This window comes from Oryctolagus cuniculus, chromosome 6 (genome assembly GCF_051225735.1).
Source record: "Oryctolagus cuniculus isolate XC-2025 breed Fujian yellow rabbit chromosome 6, ASM5122573v1, whole genome shotgun sequence".
Taxonomy (NCBI): Eukaryota; Metazoa; Chordata; class Mammalia; order Lagomorpha; family Leporidae; genus Oryctolagus; species Oryctolagus cuniculus.
In genome coordinates, this window is record NC_142872.1 from 19,865,262 (window position 1) to 19,886,688 (window position 21,427).

Consider the following 21,427-nt stretch of genomic DNA (forward strand, 5'->3'; position numbering starts at 1 on the left):
TTAGAAAATTTAATGGTATTCTCAGTTGTAGTTATAATAGGAAAAACCATGAGCATCAGTTGAAGGAAATGTTTTTTTTTGGAAATGTTGATAATAATATATAGAGGCAAGCAAATGTTATTAATAACAATATTAAGAAAGCAAGTGAGAATTAGAAAAATTCTAAAAATAAATGTAAATTTGTGAATTATTATAATTTTTACTTTTTTAAAGATTTATTTACATATTTATTTAAGAGGTAGAGTTACAGACAGAGAGAGGGAGAGACAGAGAAAAAGGTCTTCCATCTGCTGATTCACCCCCCAAAATGGCCACAACGGCCAGAGCTGGGCTGATCTGAAGCCAGGAGCCAGCAGCTTCTTCTGGTTCTCCCACATGGTGCAGGGGTCCAAGCACGTGGGCCATCTCCCGCTGCCTTCCTATGCTGTATCAGAAAGCTGGATCGACAGTGGAGCAGAAGGGACATGAACCAGTACCTATACAGGATGCTGGCGCTACAAGTGGAAGCCTAGCCTACCACGCCACAATGCTGACCAATAATTTTTATTCGTTAGCTGTGTATTAGCAGCATGATATATAAGCATTCTAGACATTAAAAATTATTGTTAAGTGCCATGAATAGTACAAAGTTCACTTAAAAAGTTGTATTTTCAAACAAATATAGTATTAAAAACAGATATGCAACATTAATTTCTTCAATCTTGGTTGTATTCTAAAATACAGGAGGATGAATAATTAAAGGAACGAAACACAATTTAATAACATCCAAAGTCTTGATCAATAACCTAAAACTACTTAGAAAATTAAGTGAAATAATTTAAGGAAAGGACACTTTGGCTTTATGTGGCAGAAACATTAATTTACTTGACTTTTATAGAGCTGGATCAAAAATCAACAGTGATGCCAAGTGCATATGTAATACATGCTGGATTGGGACCAGGACATGTGATACATGTTGAAACACTCAGTTATTGAGAATTCGTGTTACCATTAAGCAAAATTTATCTCAAAAGTAAATATAGTGTTTGCTAGATGATGGACTGTGAGTGATAAAAACAGTGAAAGTAATGTTATCTTTCTATAATACAAATAAATAGGAAATTTATATACATTATCTCATCATCGAAATCACTCAGTGTAAAATATACTGCAAAATAATCAGAGAGTGGAAATTCAAAGAAGTATATTGATATACAAGGTAACTTCAAGGAATGTGAAAAAAGGAATGAGAAAAGTTTATTTTTACACAAAAAATTTATGAAATCTATATATTCTTATATTCATAGTCCAATTTTCCGTGAAGTTTTTGAAGACTCCTTTTAGTTATAGCTTCTCAAATAGGAAAAAACCTTTATGAATATTAGATAATTATAGATCCTATGTATCTGTGCACTTAATACAAATACAAGGAGAGCCCTTTATACTCAGAGGTAGTCCCGGTCGGGGTGCTGGATTCTGTCCCGGCTGCTCCTCTTCCAGTCCAGCTCTCTGTTGTGGCCTGGGAAGGCAGTGGAGGATGGCCCAAGGGCTTGGGCGCCTGCACCCATGTGGGAGACCAGGAGAAAGCACCTGGCTCCTGGCTTTGGCCGTAGCGGCCATTTGGGGAGTGAACCAACGGAAGGAAGACCTTTCTCTCTTTCTCTCTCTCTCACTATCTAACTCTGCCTGTCCCCACTGCCCCCCCCCAAAAAAAGTCAGCTATTTAAGTGAAACTCTTAAATCTTACAGATTTTTCTTTTTTTATTATTATTTTTTTTGACAGGCAGAGTGGACACTTTTTATATTTCTCTGTTTTGCTGAATTATATAATTAGAAATATTCTTCAGTAAACTAATAATAAACAACATTATATAATTCTGTGAACCACAACTGTAGAATGATACAGTGATGCCACGAAAATGTTCGATTCAAGAATGCCTTCCTAATCACTCATGGAATGTTTCTAAACTGAGCTGAAAGGAGTATGCTTATGTTTGTTGTCTTGAATTTGATTTCTAGAAATTCTCAGAACAATTTCAGATATAGCTGAAATAATCAGCTTGGACCACCAAGTAATAAAAAAAAATCCCAGAGGCCTATTTGAGTAACTGAGAGAACAAAAATACTTTTATTATTATCACAAAAGAGTCAAAATCACTGCCAGAAAAATGTATTTTAAAATATATTTAATTATAATACCGCAGTGTAACGAATCCACACTAAGAAAGAGAAGATAAATGATTGAAGCCAATGGTTTTGGCTTCCCCTTTAAAACTGTTTTTCTTCCTAAACAGTGGGTCATGGGAGTTAATTTTCCCATAACCAAAACTTTTGACAACATAATATTTTTCTTAGTGGTATTTAATTAAAATATATTCATGAAATGCAAATGAGATTTCCATTAAATTTCATTGCTTTGATGAATTTTAAAACATTATTTATGAGTAAAAATACCTTTGGAAATTGTTCATGAGTTTAGTCTGTTGAATGCATATGTGTATATGCACACAGTTATTGTTTTCTGTAACGTTTATAAACAACAGTTTGTTGAAGTAAGAGATTTTACTTAGATTTCCGGCCATAATTTATTATAAATATAATTATAGTTTAATTGCTTTGTTAGGGAGGGCACTAAGACTGCCTTCAGGTTAATTAATCTATAGCAGGACTTGTAAAATTCAGTGCAGCTATTTTACTCATGGTTACAATTTATTACCATGAAAGAATCTAGATTAAACTCAGGGGGGAAAAAAGTCACATAGGACAGAGTCCAGAAGACCCCAGGCTCAAGCCCTCCTGGCAGAGTTGGACAGAGTGTGCTCAACCTACATCAACAGCGTAGGAAAACATGGGCACTGCCGGCATCCAGAGGAGCTACCTGGAGCCTTGAGATGCAGGACTTTTACTGGAACTGGGTCATGTAGGGGTGACTGACTGCCCACAACACAGGCCTTCGGGCTCCATCCTCTCCAGAGGTCAAGCTGGCCCTTGTCCCTCGCTATCAGTCACACAGGCAGTGTAAACTGCCATGATCCAAAGCCTCCCGGGAAACAAAGATATTCCTGTGAAGACACCTTGGCTGGATATTCCAAGGGCTTAAAGGTTACCTCCCAGGAGCCAGGCCAGGAAAAAAGTTTGTTTAGAATGTGCAGGTTCTGGACCACTCACTTACTGAGTTCACTACTATACAATTGCAAAATATTTTTAAAGTTTCAAAATCTCACACTTGTCTTCTTTTGTCAGAGGCATTGGGTTTAATATCCTGCATTCAAATATAAATCCAGTGTCAGAGAGCCTTGAGCTAAGAATGTACTGTGGTTATCTTCAGCTCCCAGAGGAGGAAACTGAAGCTCATAGAGATGCACTTTTTAGTACTGAGCCCTTTTTGTACTGAGGACATTTTCTTTTGATTGAATTTATTATAAATATTTTCCTGGTTATAATAGTTAATTTACTTTTGATTTTTAATATTAACCTGCAGTTTTTATTAGTCATCAAATTTCTTATTTCCTTTTTAAAATTTCTTCTATAGTTTTTTTTTTTTGCAATTATAGGTACTACCTCATTCTAAAATTAGGAAAATACATTTTTATAATTCTATATTCTCTCACTATTTAACATTTTAAGTCATCTAAAATGTATTTCATTATATATAGTAAAAATCTCTCCATGAAATTTGTATTTCTCATTAACTGTTCAATAAATGGTCTTACTATTGCAAGTGTGGGCTGTGATGAGATGGAGCCATGCCAGTATGTAGCACACTGCTTGCCTCATTGAAAGTCTAAAAAAAAAAAAAAGTTAACTAAAATAAACTGTATGCTTATGTGCTTAGGGATGAAGCTGATTTTCACACCAACATCAGCTACTTATCTGGACTCAAATTTGTCATAAAACTAGTTAGCCAAATGACAGGTCTGACAGATTCTGAGTAGCACCTGCAGCATGACAGATAGGGCAGGCCCTTGTTCATTCGGTGTCAGTGTCACACCTGGATGTTGAAGTATAGTTTCTGGGGAGCAGTCCTTTGATTTTTTTACCCTGAAAGATCTTCTATACCTGTACAAGTATACTTCGTAATCTCTGTGAGGGGCAGGTGTCCAGCAGAGCAGTTAAGACAATTGCGTCTCGTAGTGGACAGCCTGGATTCAATCCCAGCTCTGGTTCCTGATTCCAAGTATGTACTAATACCAACCATGGGGAGCAGTAGTGATGGCTCAGGTAATTGGATTCCTGCCATCCGTGCAGGAGACCTGGGTTGGGTTTTAGGCTCCTGTCTTGGAGCTATTCTTTGTACCTATCTTCAAGGCTGTAGGCATTGGAGAAGAAAACAGCAGGTGGGAATTGTCTGTCTCTCTGTCCCTCTCTCTGTGTCTCTCTGCCTCTCAAATAAATACAATTAAATATTTTTAAGTTCATGGAAAAATGGAATTGAAAGACAATACTATGGCTGTCTTCATTTATGAGTGAAGTAATTTTAGATGTGATTCATTGAAAATGATCAAAGTTATTCTTTCATACAAATATTTGGTGTTCTTGAAATTGTTTTGTTATATAAGTAAAGAAATGAATATATATATATAAACACACACATTATATGTTCTCTCTCTGTCCCTCTCTGCATACACACATGAACACAGACACACACACATACACCCTTCACAAACCACCACATAACTTTTTTCTTTGGGTCTTCAAATGATTTAATCCACTTGGTGGATTCCAAAGACAAGTAAAATAACCACATATCACTGTGTATGGTTATATGAAAACTGAGCTACAAATCTTAGGTATTGTAAATTATAGGCATATAAATTATCAGGGAAATACTAATTTTAATGATCCTTATAAATAACATAATCCTGTGACCATTTACTGACCTTGCTATACCTGGAGATTTAAAAAGAGCACATCGTTGTGCAGGATTAGGTTGTTGGGGGCCAAAGACGTCTGCTCCCACCTAAAGAAGGAAAGCAGCGATAATATCTTTATTGTAGAGATGATCGTTGCCAAAGCTCACACAGCTAGTCAGTGACTGAGTGGACGTTCAAAGCCAAGTCTGTCCTAATCCAAAGCCCGTGTTATTAATTACAGTGTTAGGCCAGAAATGTGGAAGAGCTCTCCAAGCTAAGTTAACTCTGCCTAACTTACGTCTGGCCTGGCTCTGGATCATCTGTCCCCACTTTATCTCTGACACCCCCCCCCCTTTACCTCATGGTCCCACTTGTTCTCTCAACAAAGTTCGTAGTGTTTTCAGTGCAGTGAGCACACTACGGGATGTAGACACATGCTGCGTGCTCTACCTGGGATACTTTCACTTTCCACCTTTGATTATTTATTTCCTCCTGTTCATAGTTCATTTGTCAGATCAGGAGCCCTTTCCTAAAGAAGCATTCCATGTAGGTCAGTCTCTAAGAACCGTTTTAATAGCTCCACCCCCTTTGTTCATCTGTTAGGTACCTAATTCACTGAAGTGGAAGCTCCAAGAAGCAATGAACCATATCCGTTTCTGTTTATCACAGGATTCCTAGTGTATTTGATAGCACTTAATGTATATTAGTAATTCAATGAATATATAGCAAATAATTGAATGATTTAATATGTATAGTAGTTGTTTTAGCCCAATATTCTTATGCAAAGAATGTCAGAGAAACTTGAGGAGAGAACAGAAGCATGCATATTCAAATTGTTGAGGATATTTTTTTATATTGCATGAGAGGTTCAAGATGGTACCAGCTAAAGCTTTTTAAAAACAGTATTCTGTATTTTGAAGTATACCCAAGGTCACAGAGAGTAAGGGCATTCCAGGACACACATGCAGAAATGACACTCCCCACCCTGAACACATGGCCACTGAGGTCTCCTTATCCCAGTAAATGGAAGCTCCATTCTTCCATTTGCTCAAAGACCATGGAATTATCCTTGAGCCCTCTCTCTCTCTCTCTCATGGTCCACATTCAGCTGTGACTGTTGACACTCCCTTCATAATACACACAGAATCTGATGACTTCTCATTGGTTCTGCTGCTAACGGCACACTAAGTCAGCATCATTTCTGCATATTATTCCTGTAACCAGTCTTTCAGTTTCATCCTTTCCTCCTTACAGTTGATTCCAACTCAGAAGCAGGAAGATTGTTTTAAAGCATAGCAAATTGCCTGACTTCCTTGCTGAGTACCTTCCAGTAGATTCCTGACTCCCCTGCCATGATGGTCCACAAGATTCTCCGTGTTCTAGCCTCCTTCCCCTGTGGCCATTCCTCTCCTTGCCCACTGTGCTCCTGTTGTGGGCCTCCTTGCTGTAACTGAATCACAGAAACTGAACGCCTACTCTAAGGCATTTGCCTTTGTTTTTCTTTCTACCTGGAACATTGTTCTCTAGAACAGCTGCTTTCTTTACATTTTCTATAGTTCTCTCAGTAAGCCCTTTCATATAACATCTCTTAAAATAGCATTTCTTAAAATTGTAAACATAAATACGGTCTTGGTTTATTTCCCTCTACCTAATTTAATTTTCTTCATAAAACTTTTCAAAACTAACCTCTATCTATTCACCCACTTACATACTTCTCTATCTATTAATTATTTATTTTATATAATGAATTTTTGTCTCCCTAAATACTGCTAGCATTTAAAAATTTAGTACTTTGGTATTTGGTACATTTTATATACTAAAAATTATGCTTGATGAATGAATGTATAAACATGCTATTTTTAAAAATGCATGATCTACAAACTCTTATGCTCTATAGAGAAGGACATATACAAATGTACTAATTTGCTAGTAGATATGAATAAAATATTCTGCTTAAGGAACTTATGTGTTATTACCAATATCATAATAAAAAGTTGGCATTTATGTTCACATTAAAATTCACTTTAGAATTTTGGATTTAACAGAAGTTGAGAAGACCAATATTTTTCATCTCCATTTCAAACACACACAAAAGAACAAAAATGAATATTACTTTTTTTATAAATAGGCTAGCTAAAGAGTCAGAAAATTTTTCCATATGGTAAAGATAGGAGGGCTCTACTGAAATGCAAGAGAGTTCGAATTTGTCACGCACAGGGGGCTGAGTCTTGATGTCAGGCAGAGGATCTGAGAATATAATACACTGCAGTGGATGGAGGCTGTATTTTCGGAGTCCCTTGCCTGGCATGTGTGTCTCCAGCCAACTGGAAGCAAATGGTTTGCTTCAGGCCACAGAATAAAGGAGAATCCGCTGGAATCAACTAGGACCTAACTGCATAGTTTCAAAGCATCAGGCAAACGTGAACAAAGCTGCAAGCAGAAATAGGTGTAACTGTAATCACAGTGGGCTTAACACAGCTCTAGTAAGGTGATTATTCAAGAGAAGGAAAGGTCTGTTTGCAAATTATTTGAACAGCTGCCAAGAGTGCTTTCTTAGTTATAGATCCTGCAGCCAAAAATGAAGACTATCCCCTTGGAAGCACACCCGATATTTACAAAGGATGACTTTGTATTGTTTCATTATACAAATGTAAAGACATATCAAAAATTGATATACTAAGGAACTTTTATAATCAGAGTTCCATTAAACAACTAATAAATGGGAAACAGGAAAACATGTACACTTAGAGCTTTAAAAGTGTTCTTTGAAAAACTAGGTTACCAAATAAGAAATTGTCATGAAAACAGTTTATTCTAAAAAGTAAATCATAACAAATATACTATATAATACTTTTGAGGCATACAGGTAAAGCAGAGAACAGAGGAAAATGAGTAGCTTAAAATACACACATAAAAATTAATCATGACAAATTCTCAAATTAGAAAATTACAAAAACAATGATGCTGTAAAAGAAATTGTAAAGAAATGAATACTATTAATGAAATGGAGAAAAAATATTAGAAATGAATGACAAAGCCAAAATTAAATATGTGCAAATTCAAGTAAAAAAGAACTGAAGAATATTAGGAATCCTAAGAGAAAAATTGATGACATTAAAAATACTAAGAAAATGTACTGAATACTTTTATGTCAAAAATTAAAAACTGATGAAGATGAAATAGAAAAATTCTAAGAAATAAGACCAGAAGAACCTAAAGGTCTATAACTACTTAAATAAATTGAATGAGGACTTTAGAAGCTTTCCCAAAGAAAATACCAGTCCAGACATTGGAATAGCTTCAAGGAATAAATAACACTAATATTGATCTAATTTTCTTAGAAAATGAAGGAATACTCTCCAACTCATTATTTGAGGCAAGTATTAATGTAACATAAAATAAACCAGGTAATTATGAGGAAAAAATACAATTCATTTTATCTGAAAATTACTCAAAAATGACAATGAAATATTTTCAAAATAAAGCAACAGTGTAAAAACAATGTTAAACCAAAGTGATAAAGTTGACTATATCAGGATAGCAAAAGTAATTTATCATTTAAAATGTTAAAATCATATTAACAGATTAAAAGTAAAAATGAGTACTGCTTCACTAGGTGTGGAAAATCATCAAATGGATATTTATTTACCAAAAATGACACATTTAAAAATATTTGTTTATTTATTTGAAAGGTAGAGTTACAGAGAATAGGAGATAGAGAGAAAGGGATTTTCTATCTGCTGATTCACTTCCCAAATGAATGCAACAGCCAGGGCAGGATCCCAGAAATCCATCCTGGTCTCCCGAGTGAGCAGCAGTAACCACAGACTTGGGCCATCTTTCCCTGCTTTCCCAGGTGCATTTGCAGGGAGCTGGATAGGAAGTAGAGCAGCCAGGCTATGAACTGGAGTTCATTTGGGATGCCAGAGTCACAGATAATGGCTTAACCCATTGAAGCACAACTCCAGATCCAGCAAATATTATTCTTAATGGTGAAACATTAGTGACATCCCCTCTAAAACTAAGAAAACAATGATGATCTCACGACACTGACTGCTGCTGCTTTTTTTTTTTTTTTAAGATACATTTACTTATTTGAAAAGCAGAGTTACAGAGAGGCACAGGCAGAGAGAAAGAGAAAGAGAAAGAGAGAGAGAGAGAGAGAGAGAGAGAGAGAGAGAAAATCAATCTTCCATCCTCTGGTTTACTCCCCAAATGGCTTCAGCAGCCAGAGCTGGGCAATCTGAACCCAGGAGCCTGGAGCTTCTTCTGGGTCTCCCACATGGGTACTGAGGCCCAAGAACTTGGGCCATCTTCTACTGTTTCCCCAAGCCATAGTAGAGAGCTGGATTAGAAATGGAGCAGCTGGGACTCGAACCAGCACCCATATGGGATGCTGGCACTGCAGGCAAAACACCTGCTTCTTAATGCAGAGAAGATACAAACAGGTGTAGTATGGCAGAAAAATAAATAAATGTTGCATATATGAGAATGGAAGAAGACACTATTTTTATTTTCGAATAATTACCTAAATAAAAATAAAATATAATGTCTAAGCAATGCATAGAATTTTGAGTTTATTTTATTATTTTATATTATTCTATATTATATAATTATATATTTTATTATATATTATATATAGTTTATTGATTATTGTATATAAGATAAATATACAAATTCTGTGTACAACAAAAGTACAAAATATCACTTAAACAAGAGGATACTATTTACTGTAATAATGGAAAGTACAGTCTACTTGGAAATAAATTTAACCAAAAATGAAATGTACATTTTTATTAAAAATGATTAAATTAAACCTATATCAATGAATGGGTGAGTTTACAGTGTTTGAGGCTTATTGCATTGCCATAAAGCTCTCACCTCTGCTGTGAATGATTTAGAGGCTTATGATAATTCCAATAAATATAACATTAGGGCTTTTTAAGAAGAAAGTTTAAAGGTCTTTACAAAATGCTTCTGTAAATGAAAATAGCCAAAATATACTGGAAGAGGGGAGAGATGATGGTGGGGATGCAGATAAGGGCGGACAAGATGGAGAATGATGTGAGCACCTGGCTCTAACAGAAACAAAGAGCTGCTGTAAACTATGGTAACAAAACTTTATGGTGTTTATTCAAGCAGCTAGAATGATAGAACAGAGTCAAAAATAGGTCCCGACCTGCATAGACACCTGATGTCTGATGAGGACATCATTTTCTCCACCACAGATCAGGCGAGAAAATATTAACTATTCAGAGGAATGTGAGTATAATTGGGTTTCCACATGTATAAAAATGATATGGAACACTTTCTTCAGAAAAGATATAAAAATCAATTCCATATAAGATAAAGACTAAACTTTGGTAAATAAAACCTTTAAAAAAAATGTATGCTACTATCTTAATAAATTCAGCCCTGCAGGAATTTCTAAAACAACACACAGAAAGAAGGCAGAAGCAAGAGGTCTGGTTGCAAAGACTGACAAGATTCTTCAGTGTTGAATTTTTTTTATTTGCCTTCTTTAATACTTAATTGATACAAGTATTCTATATAAATATTCCTTCAATACTTACATCATGCTACATACAAAGTCTTACATATATAGTATGTACATACATATATATTGTTTATATTTGTTATGATCATGTTGTAATTTAAAAACAAAAATGGAAAGGGGATAGCAAAATGAACATTATCTGTATACTTGGCAAACACAGGACAATCTACTAAAAATGTCTTAGAAACAATATAATAATACTATTGGCCTATATAAAAATTAAAGACTATTTATAAACTGTAAAGAAAGAACTATCTGGTAACAAAAGTAATAGGAATCTGATTCTCCTTTTTAGACATCATATCACAATACAGCAGATGTTCTGTAGAGTGAGATTTCTGTTTGGTTGGCATTCTATTCACCTTTTAATAGGGCACGTCTGTGATCTGGATCAGTAATTACGTTTGACAAAAAGTCATGCAGTAGACTTTGCAAAACTGATTATCACCACAAGGGAAAAGATAAGTCAGAAGATAAGCCACAATCAGTGAAAATTCACAACATACGTGCTATGTAATATTTCCTTAATCTGAAAGGAGTTCTTATGAATCAATACACAGTGGGTAAAACTACATTAGAAAAATAGCAAAGGCTAGAAACTGCAGATATTGAGTCACAATTTCTATGAGATAAACCCTAGCGCTGGATGAGACTGAGGCACAGGTTCCGTGAGATAAACCGCAGCAGCACTCAGAGAATGCAGAGGAAACCAAGTAGTGCTCCTTCCTCCTGTGCGACTTCAGACATCTACGCAGATAACTCCTGTTGCCCCCCACTGTAAGTGCTACATGCTTCCTGTGGTGTGAAAATTCCTCCACCCTCCTCTCCTTTTTTTCTTACTGTTCTTTCAGATCAGTTCTTCAAAGCATGACTCAGTATGTAGATTCCCTTCCCTGGGTTCATGCTGTGACAGGGTTCATGCTGTGACAGGTCTATGAAATTTTCATTGCCATTTTTTTCAGAACTGCAGGTTTACATTTTCTGTTTGTTTACTTGTTGTATATGTCTCTCATGAGAGAGTGTTTCTTGAGAATGGACTGTGTTTTTTTTTTTTCTTTGCTTGTTCTGCCCTTTTGTTGTTGCTGTTGCTTTTATCATTTAACATTATATTCCTGACACCTTTCATAGGCATTCAATGAGTTCCTGCTAAATTATGTTTTCCTAACAATATTAAGTGAATGAAGAGCACTGGAGTGTATGGGGAAGCATTATTAAACAGTTTTGAGAGGAGTGTGAGAAGGTGCACTGTTTTTGGAAGCGTGTGGCAGTATCTTTCAAAATTAAATAGAGAACTGCTACCCAATAATGTAGACATTGTTGTGGATAGTTTCATCTCCTGTTGCCAGTTTTGAGTACAGTACAATTAAGGTTGCAATTTAATATGTACTAGTGTATCTTGGCTTGTAGTATCATTGAACAACTCACTTTTTTCTTCTTGTTTAATTTAGCCCCATTACTTTAAAAATAGGTAACAAAAAAAAAAAAAAGATGATAAAGGACTAGAATATGGCCACTGTTTTCCATTAATTAAACAGTATTTTCTGACCTTTTACTATTTATTTTATAGCAGAATAGTGTTTTCCTAATTATAAAAAGTATCTTTTTAAGATATGTTATTTGCTTTGAATAATACTATGGACATAAAGTTGTGGGCAAAAATATTTGTCTGTAAGTCATTGCATTTTTGTGCTTTCAGTTAGTATATCTATGATTTTAATTGTTGCAGATAATATCATGAAATTAGAGTTCTATATTTCTGACTTAAAAGAGGCTACATTAAATATATGCCACTTACTAAGAATTTCATACAGAAACTAGATTGTTCACTTCACAGAAATGTTGATTTGGACAACTTTACATTAAGTTAGGAAAATTACTTGTATGTTACATCATTATAAAAATAGAGTTTGTTGTGGCCAAAAGTACATATTGATTTTTGGTCTCTATTTTGCTTTTTGATGCAAAGATCAAAAAGCAAATATTATGGAATAACATGAATAAGTACTGGAGACCTAATGAAGTCCATGGTGATATTAGTTGTTAGTACAGAAGTTGAATTACTCTGAAGTGTTGTTATCCCCAAAAGTGGCAACTGTGTTCACAGGCTTCATTATGGTTAGTAATTCACGGTATAGTGTACATGATAAATATGTATAGAATACTTATTTGTGAGTCATACCTCAGTGAAGCTGGTAATAAACAAAGTGTAAGTTAAGTTCCACCTCTCCAGTAAGAAGCTAACATTTGCCCCAAGAGGCATCCTGTCACACGTTAATTTGGTTAATCCCTCCCAGCTGGCAGAAGCAGTCTTTTTAGAAGGGAATGTAATTTTTGCTTTTGTTTCTGCATTTATGTGTAGTATTCTATTTTTTTTTTTGACAGGCAGAGTGGACAGTGAGAGAGAGAGACAGAGAGAAAGGTCTTCCTTTGCCATTGGTTCACCCTCCAATGGCCACCACGGCCGGCGTGCTGCGGCCGGCGCACTGCGCTGATCCGAAGGCAGGAGCCAGGTACTTCTCCTGGTCTCCCATGGGGTGCAGGGCCCAAGAACTTGGGCCATCCTGCACTGCACTCCCTGGCCACAGCAGAGAGCTGGCCTGGAAGAGGGGCAACTGGGACAGAATCCAGCGCCCCTACCAGGACTAGAACCCGGTGTGCCAGCGCTGCAAGGCGGAGGATTAGCCTAGTGAGCCGCGGTGCCGGCGTATTCTATTTTTTATAAGAGATTTCCTGTAAAAGGAGAGACACAAACAGCAAGAAATAATTAAGAAATCAATATAAAAGAAATATATCATCCTCTAGAGCTTTTAGAGAGTGAAATAGATAAAATAGTGATGGTTACTATAATTGACAAGAAACAAATATGCTCTAAAAAGGCACTATTCCTTAAAATGTCCAACATTAATTTTTTTCTTTACTGTTCCTTGACTCAGTAAAATTGGTAATGGCTACATGTAAACATACTGTCCCTCCCTACATTGTACTCTTTAGAATTCTTTTTAGCAAATGTCAGAAATATCTTCCTCTACTGTATATGCCTAGGTAATGTTAGGACACACCTAAGAGAGCAGGTGAGAAGGAAAGTGTATTATGAATGATCAGCCTTGGGCTTGAATGCTTCTTGTGCCAGCTACTTGATGAATGAGCTTGGGGATGTCATTCTTTCCTTACTGATTTTATTCATCTATGCAATTTGGAAAAATTTTCTTTACAAGGTTCATTGTTAGGATTGGCCATACTCTAATATCATGGCACAATTTGGCACATAATATAGAGTGAATAAATGATGGGCATAATTAGAATTATATTTATTTTCTGAATGCTTTAATGTACAAAGGAGAATTTCAGCAGACAATGGCCTAACATGTCTGTGTTCATACTTGGAGTGATTTCATACCCTTCAGAGTTTCTTAACCAGATTGGCAGGAAGTTTGCTTATCATGAAGTGTCTTGTAATGCACTAACACAGCTTTTGTATTTGATACTTTATTTAGACAATGATGCACTTAAAGTAATAAGCAATCAGTCCAAGTTAATTATCTTAATGGGACTTTAGCCATTAAGAAGGAGTCTTTGAGAAGGGAATATGGCAGCTGTCCCATACCAGATTCTCTCCAAATGTAGGTTTGGATGTTGCAGTGAGTAGGTGAAAGTGGGGGAAAAAAATCACCCAGCTAATGAATGGTTTTGCAAGAATTGGCTTTCTATTTTCATTGCCCTAAAGTATCTTGGCAAATATAAGGCCAGTAACTTTCCTTAGGCGGATCATCTGCTAGTTTTTTAGGCTTAAAGTTTCACAGAGTTGACAAGAGGTCATCTTAGTTTTTACTTTTCATCTAATTATGGAATATTTCATGACTTCTCTGATTCTTTATCGATTGAAAAATCAGCAGACATTTATTAGTAACATATTGAACTAAATAACTGAAGGAATTAAAAAGGAAATTTGTTGGGGCCTGCGTTGTGGCATAGTGGATAAAGTTGCCTCCTGCAATGCCAGCATCACATAATGGTGTTGGTTGGTGCCCCGGATGCTCGACTTCCAATCCAGCTCACTGCTAATAGCCTGGGAAAAGAAGCAGAATATGTTCTGAGTGCTTGAGCCCCAGCCACCCATGTGGGAGACCTGGATGAATCTCCTGGCTCCTGGCTTCAGCCTGACTGAACTCAGCTGTTGTTGCCATCTGGGAAGTGAACCAGCAGATTGGAGATTGCTCTGTCTCTCGCTCTCTCTGTGTAACTCTAGCTTTCAAATGGTTAGATAAATAAGTCTTTTTTAAAAATTAGGCATTTCACTATCTGTAAGCTTTACACTTAAAAAATGTGATTATCTCCCTCTCTCTCTGTATATATATATATTATATTATTTAAAATTATCTAAAATTTAAATATATATATATTATTTAAAATTCACCTGAAACACAAAGCAGTTATATTATTTCTTGCATGCCATGTATTTAAAGGCAGGGAAGTTAAGGATCATGAAAAATGTAGGCTGAAGTTTATTGAAGAGTGCTTTATAGAGGAAGAAAGTCTTAAAATTCGAGTTGGATTTCTAAATGCGGATTAGCAGAGGAAAGTGTTCTAATAGAAAGGAACTGCAGAAAAGTTATGCTAGAATTAACTGTTCCAGTGAAAATTAGATTGAATTCAGTTTGCAGATGGTTTGAATAATGGGATAAACAGTGAATTCTATCTTTGAGGATTTTGGTTTTCAGAAATTTGAGTAAATGAAAATCATCAAGAAAATACACTAAATTGCAGTGTCTTGGGTATTGTCTCTATTTTCTTTCAGTGGTCAAAGAAGGGGCCCATAACACTCCATTTTAACTCATTTATCATCATGTCTTCTGATTCTGAATCAAGTGGTCCATTATCTATATTTTCAGTATCTCTGCTTTATGTGGAATATTACATTACACAAGAAATTAGCCTTTTCATACTAATACAGTCATAAACAACTAGCATCCCTAAAACATGACTACATGCAGGCAAAGAGTTGAGGGGCTCAGTCCAGCATACGTCACAACAATCTGGAAGTGAAGAAAACCAGTACCTGTCCTGGTTAGCAGCAGGAGGGGTGGAATGAATAGGGGCTTTAAAGAATGTGGAGTTTACAGGATTCAGGCATCTACTGGCAGTTGAAGGGCAAGAAATAGGATCTTCCAATCCCAGTACATGATCAACTCTTTGAGAGTAGGAATTGAGTCTTAGTTGATTATGTGACCCTAGTTCATCACAGTACCAGCACATAGTGTTCGTTGTATTGCTAGATAACCAGGCTGTAAAATCCACCACAAAGTCAGAAGGAATCTCTTTATCTACCACTTCTTTTCTGTTTTCTAAGTTCTAATTTTCACTTCGTTTCTGACTTACTTTCCAAAAGCTTTTTGACTTTACCAGTAGAAGTAGTCATTTCATTATTTTGTGCAGGTTGAAATAATTGTTATTTAAAATATTTAATGTCTAGCTTTTTTCTCCATAAGCACACAGTAGTGAAATTACATCAAATCAGTTATACTCACTGAATTACATGAAATTAAGTGCATTTTATAGAAATATTATCCACTGCTAGTTAGATATTGCAATTTTTTTTCTTTTATTAATTTTTCCACATAATATGTGGGAAGTATTATGTCATGAAAAATGTTTAATGTAGTCTGAAAAAAATTCAGCACTTTAAAAATATTTGTTTACAAATCAGATCCTTTCTAAATTATCCAAAAAATGTGAGTGGGTTCATATGTTCTCTCTAACTCTTTAAACATCAAAAGGGACCATCTTCAAACTCCAAATGCTTCTCCAGCTTTCCACAGGATATCACAAAACTTCCTGGCAGGGACTTTTAAACAAGTTGAGAAGTTTTATAAGATAAAAATATTTTTTCAGTTGACTTGACAACCATGTACAATGTTAGTGGAGAGTTTATTTGCCCAAGGCTCTTTGTCAAAATGAATTTAAACTGAGATTATTAAAATGTAGTTCAGTTGCACGGTGTGAGGAGAGGTGTTACTAATGTCTTACTTAGAGAATGTTTTCCACACGGTGCATGCTACTTGGTTACAGAGATTTATATAGAGAGGTATATTTCTGTTAAAACAGCAGAGGTATTTAAAGTTATTTCAAGAAAACAATGAGTCAGAAATGAAGAGTTTGGGTCCAGAAAGAGAAGCATTCTAATGGGGTGGTGTAGAGTTCTGTCTGCTTGAGCATCAGATGCTTGGGGGTAAGCCATAGCTCCACCGTTAACCCCAGTGCCCCTCGTCTGTAAAATACCAGTCCTGTATTACAAACATCGTGGGGACATTGTAAGGATTAAATGACCTCATCACTGCAAATGACTCATGTGGTGACTGGCACAGGTAAATGTCCACAGTTCATGGCTTTATTTTGAATCTGTAGAATCAGGACTAAACAATGTCTCTCATCATTCCAGATGTGTGGCTGAAAACAGAAAGGCCTGTCCCAATTTAATGATAATCTTTTCTGTTACAAGTTAAATAGCTTTAGGAAAATTTCACTAATGATAAACAAAGCTTGAATCACCCGATCTCCCTACAGCTAAAGCTCATTTCTCACATGAGAATCAGGATCCCACGAGGAAAAGGATTATCTGGATGAGAGGTTACAATCTTCCCCAATTTAGAAAATCATAGTCCTTTGGGAAAATGTCCAAATTGCTAAATCTTGGAAGCAGTCATTTTCCTTCTCTCAAATGGACACATTATTTAGGAAGTTTTGTTATTTTTGAGAAAGTCCAGTTGCCTTCAAAAATAATAGCTTTTGTGTATGGTTTGAAAGGCCACATCACCACAGATGGAAGAGTTGGGCATGTTCCATGTGGCGGGTGGCCCATGATGACCCTTCCCCGTGGTGAGTGCTGCGGCCAGGATACGTGCCCTGGGTGAGGTGGTGATCCTGTCGGGGCCGCAGCAGAAGCGTGCAGTTAGACACCGAGGCATCGTTGTCAGTTTGTGAGAATGCCATACTTATAATTTCTCAATTTAATACCTAAGCAAATTCTTGCCATTATTGTGTTCTTGGTTTTTCTGAAGTCTAGACCTTCACCAAAGAAAGGAAACACAACACATTACTTTTAATGATAAGTATCTGTATGTCTCTTTTGGATCATTTAGAATGATACCGTAGAATCTCTGTGACTTACTGCCCTGTATAAAGGATCATGATGAATCCTTACCCTGTTTGAGGCACTGTGCAGGTTCTTCATATCATCCTCAAATGGTCCTCACAGCACCTCAAGCAGGAAAAGCATAGTTAACACTGGAGGACACCAAAGCATCTTTATTTATTAATTACTATGTAACTTGGTGGGAAGATACTGAGATTAAATCTCTGACTTCAGGAGATTGTGTTGTAGCACAGCAGGTTAAATTTGCAATGCTAGCATCCAATATAGACTCTGCTTCCTGTCCTGGCTGCTCCACTTCTGATCCAGCTCCCTGCTAATGGGCTGGGAAAAGCAGGAGAGGATGGCCCAAGTGTTTCACCAACATGGGAGACAGGCATGAAGCTCCCTCCTGGCTTCAGTTTGGCACATACCTATCCATGTGGCTATCTGGGTTTTGAGGCAGCGGATGGAAGATCTCTCTTTCTCTGTCTCTCCTTCTCTCTCTGTAACCATGACTTTTAAACAAATAAGTGAATCTTAAAAAAAAAAAATTTCCAACTTTAATGTCTTTTCTACTCAACCCTTCAGTATTCTATTGGTTCATACTTATTTCATATGACCCCTTATTTTTTCTATTTATCTCTAAATTATGAAAAAAAATTCTATCTATTCTGTTACTTACTCGATTAATGTATGTTAATTCAGACTCCCTTTGAAGACATTAATTAGGATAGAAAAGAGGAATATGATTCACCAGGGAAGTTTTTTAATAGCACGAGTATAAGTGAAAAGTGATAAAATAGTGTTTTTTCAGTTTTATTTGGATCAAAATTTCATGGTCAAAGATAGCAGAAACTGTGAGAGTAGTTAATTTATTAATTTATAATACAGATGGGGGCCGGCACCGTGGCTCACTAGGCTGATCCTCCGCCTTGCGGCGCCGGCACACCGGGTTCTGGTACCGGTCGGGGCGCCGGATTCTGTCCCGGTTGCCCCTCTTCCAGGCCAGCTCTCTGCTGTGGCCAGGGAGGGCAGTGGAGGATGGCCCAAGTGCTTGGGCTCTGCACCCCATGGGAGACCAGGATAAGTACCTGGCTCCTGCCTTCGGATCAGCGCGGTGCGCCGGCCGCAGTGCGGCGGCCATTGGAGGGTGAACCAATGGCAAAGGAAGATCTTTCTCTCTGTCTCTCTCTCTCTCTCTCTCACTGTCCACTCTGCCTGTCAAAAAAAAAAAAAAAAATACAGATGGAACTTATTTATTCCTTTCATATCAATTTTTTCCTTTGAAAACATATTTAATTGTAGCAACTGTGACTCAAATTCTTTAACTTCAAAATTTGACAATCCTGAAAATTTTTGATTTGTGAAAATTTAAGGTTTTTAAATTTTACCTAGTAACTTAATAGTAATTACTTTAATGTTGTAAAATATAATGTAGAAATTGATATAAATTTTATAAATTTTTCCTTATGAAATACAATTTCATCAGTTATCTAGGCCATACAGAAATAGAAAAGGGAACACTAGGCTCTCCTCATCCATCATCTCTGAGTTAGCAGCTATAAAAGCAAACTTTCCTCTTTGTTCAGTATTTTTTTTTTTTTGACAGGCAGAGTTAGACAGTGAGACAGAGACAGAGAAAGCTCTTCCTTCCGTTGGTTCACCCCCTATAATGGCCCCTACAGCTGGCGCTGCGCTGATCCGAAGCCAGGAGCCAGGTACTTCCTCCTGGTCTCCCATGTGGGTGCAGGGCCCAAGCACTTGGGCCATCCTCCACTGCCTTCCTGGGCCACAGCAGAGAGCTGGACTGGAAGAGGAGCAACTGGGACAGAATCTGGTGCCCCAACTGGGACTGGAACCCGGGGTGCTGGCGCTGCAGGTGTAGGATTAGCCTAGTGAGCCGTGGCGCTGGCCTATTTGTTCAGTATTAATCCTCACTCACAAATAATATGTTTCATGGCTTGCTATGGAAGCTCATAGAAAATTATGTGTATGTTTTCTGAAATAGAAGTGAGTCTACAAGATGACGTAGTTAGTATTTCAGTGTGGGTTGCGGAGTATGATTGATATACTCCTGACCTTTAGCTGAAATAGTCATTGAATTCAAGAATTTGAAGAGACGGGCCCAGTGTTGAGGCACAGCAGGTGGAGCTGCTACCTGCAATACCAGCATTCCACGTCGGAGCCCTGGTGTCAGACCTGGATGTTACACTTCCAAACCAGCTCCCAGCTAATGTACATGGGAAAGCAACAGATGATGGCCCAAGTACTTGGGCCCCTGCCACCCACAAATGAGACCAACATGGAACTCCAGGCTCTGGCTTTGACCCGCTCCAGTCCTTGCAGCCATCTGGAGAGTGAACTAGAAGATGGAAGATCTCTCTACATCCCCGCCCCACTCCCCATGTGTCACTGCCTTTCAAATAAAATATCAAAAAAGCATAATTTGGAAGGCTAACCAAATGTTTAAATGTATAAGGTAGGGTAGAAAATACAGTAACAGTGCTATTCAGAGAATACTGTGGTAGGGAGACAGACATAGTGAAAGTACTGATAAGTGAGGTACCTCCTAGAAGTCTACTGTACTAATCTTGAAGTTAAGCAGAGTGATTTTAGGCAAAGAAGCTGGAGAACAGGTATGTTGGAGCAGGTGGAAACTGAAATCCATAGGTGCCCAACTTGTCATGGTTTAGTGCATAGATTTCTGGAGCAGCCACCTTGGTTCACACTTCTCCTTACCAAAACTAATGTTATAATTTATGTTATAATTGTTCTAACCCCATAGGGTTGTTTAGCTCAAACTTATTAATCCCATAACAAGTTGTACAACACATGAGAAATGCTGAATAATAATTAGTTGCAAGAGAATAAGAAGGAACAAAATGTTGGGGAACTTCAAGTCATTTGGTGTTGCTGAAGAGCAAGTGCAATAAATGAAAAAGGAGGAAGATGAAAGGGCCATGTACCAAGTTAGAGCTGGGAATTGCCATGTAGGCAATGAGAAAGAAAACAAATGGCCTAGTCAGATAGGATTTTAAATAACTCTGATTAGGGAAGCTAAATCACCATAGTAATTGCTGAGACTAGATATAGTGTAAGAATATTATATATTCTTCTTTTATATTAACAATAGAAATAGAAAAAAAGAGATGATAATTGAGATAAATATTTAGAAGGTCAAATTGGCAGGGTTTGCTTCTAACACTTAATAAACTACATAGCCTGGGTAATAGTTTGGGAGAGGAAGGAGCAAATGATGTCCTGAATATTCTTTATTTGGAAGAGTTAGTAGCTAAAGAAAACATAAAAAAGCAGGCAAGAGACAAAGAGATTAAAAAAGTAAATACGGGTTTGAAAGATAAAAAAAGGAGTGCAGTCTGTAGACCTGTTGAATTCAAGGTGCTTATGGAACATTCATTTAGAAATAAAAGTTAAAAATAGGGTTTCATCTTAAAGCAAGAAATTTCAAGAGTGATTCAAAAGGACAATAATGGCAAAAGTAGAAGGTTTCCCAGGGACAGTTTGTGCTACACGAGGTGGGAAGAAGAGGGTCTAACAAAACAAATGGGAAAGACATAGTGAAAGGTTAGTAGCTTAATAGGCTTTCAACTTTGATAAAAGATATGGTTTTAGATTTTGAAAAAAATTAATTCAGGCAAGAGTAAGAATCTAGTGCAGTTAAATAAATATTCTTTTATGTTTTATACTACTAAGCAGTAATTATATCTATAGGTCATTTGGATATACCAAAACATGTCATTTTATAGATTGATTGAAGAAATGCTTTTTTATTAAATAAAAATATTTACCTTAAATTTGGGTCACAGAATTTTAAAAATAATCTAAAATCTAATCATATTTTGAAATAAATTTCTTTAAATAATATTACTTTTCCATTATTTTGAGTAT

General features: G+C 36.6%; 1 protein-coding gene and 1 long non-coding RNA gene across 10 annotated transcripts in view; one reads left to right on the top strand and one right to left on the bottom strand.

The window, feature by feature from the left end:
* Positions 1-21,427, top strand: part of ADAMTS19 (ADAM metallopeptidase with thrombospondin type 1 motif 19) — a 220,139-nt gene that overhangs the window by 113,256 nt on the left and 85,456 nt on the right. The gene's annotated exons all lie outside the window — the stretch shown is intronic.
* The window catches only part of LOC149126045 (uncharacterized), a 295,022-nt gene that overhangs the window by 53,950 nt on the left and 219,645 nt on the right, over positions 1-21,427 (bottom strand). The window lies entirely within an intron of this gene.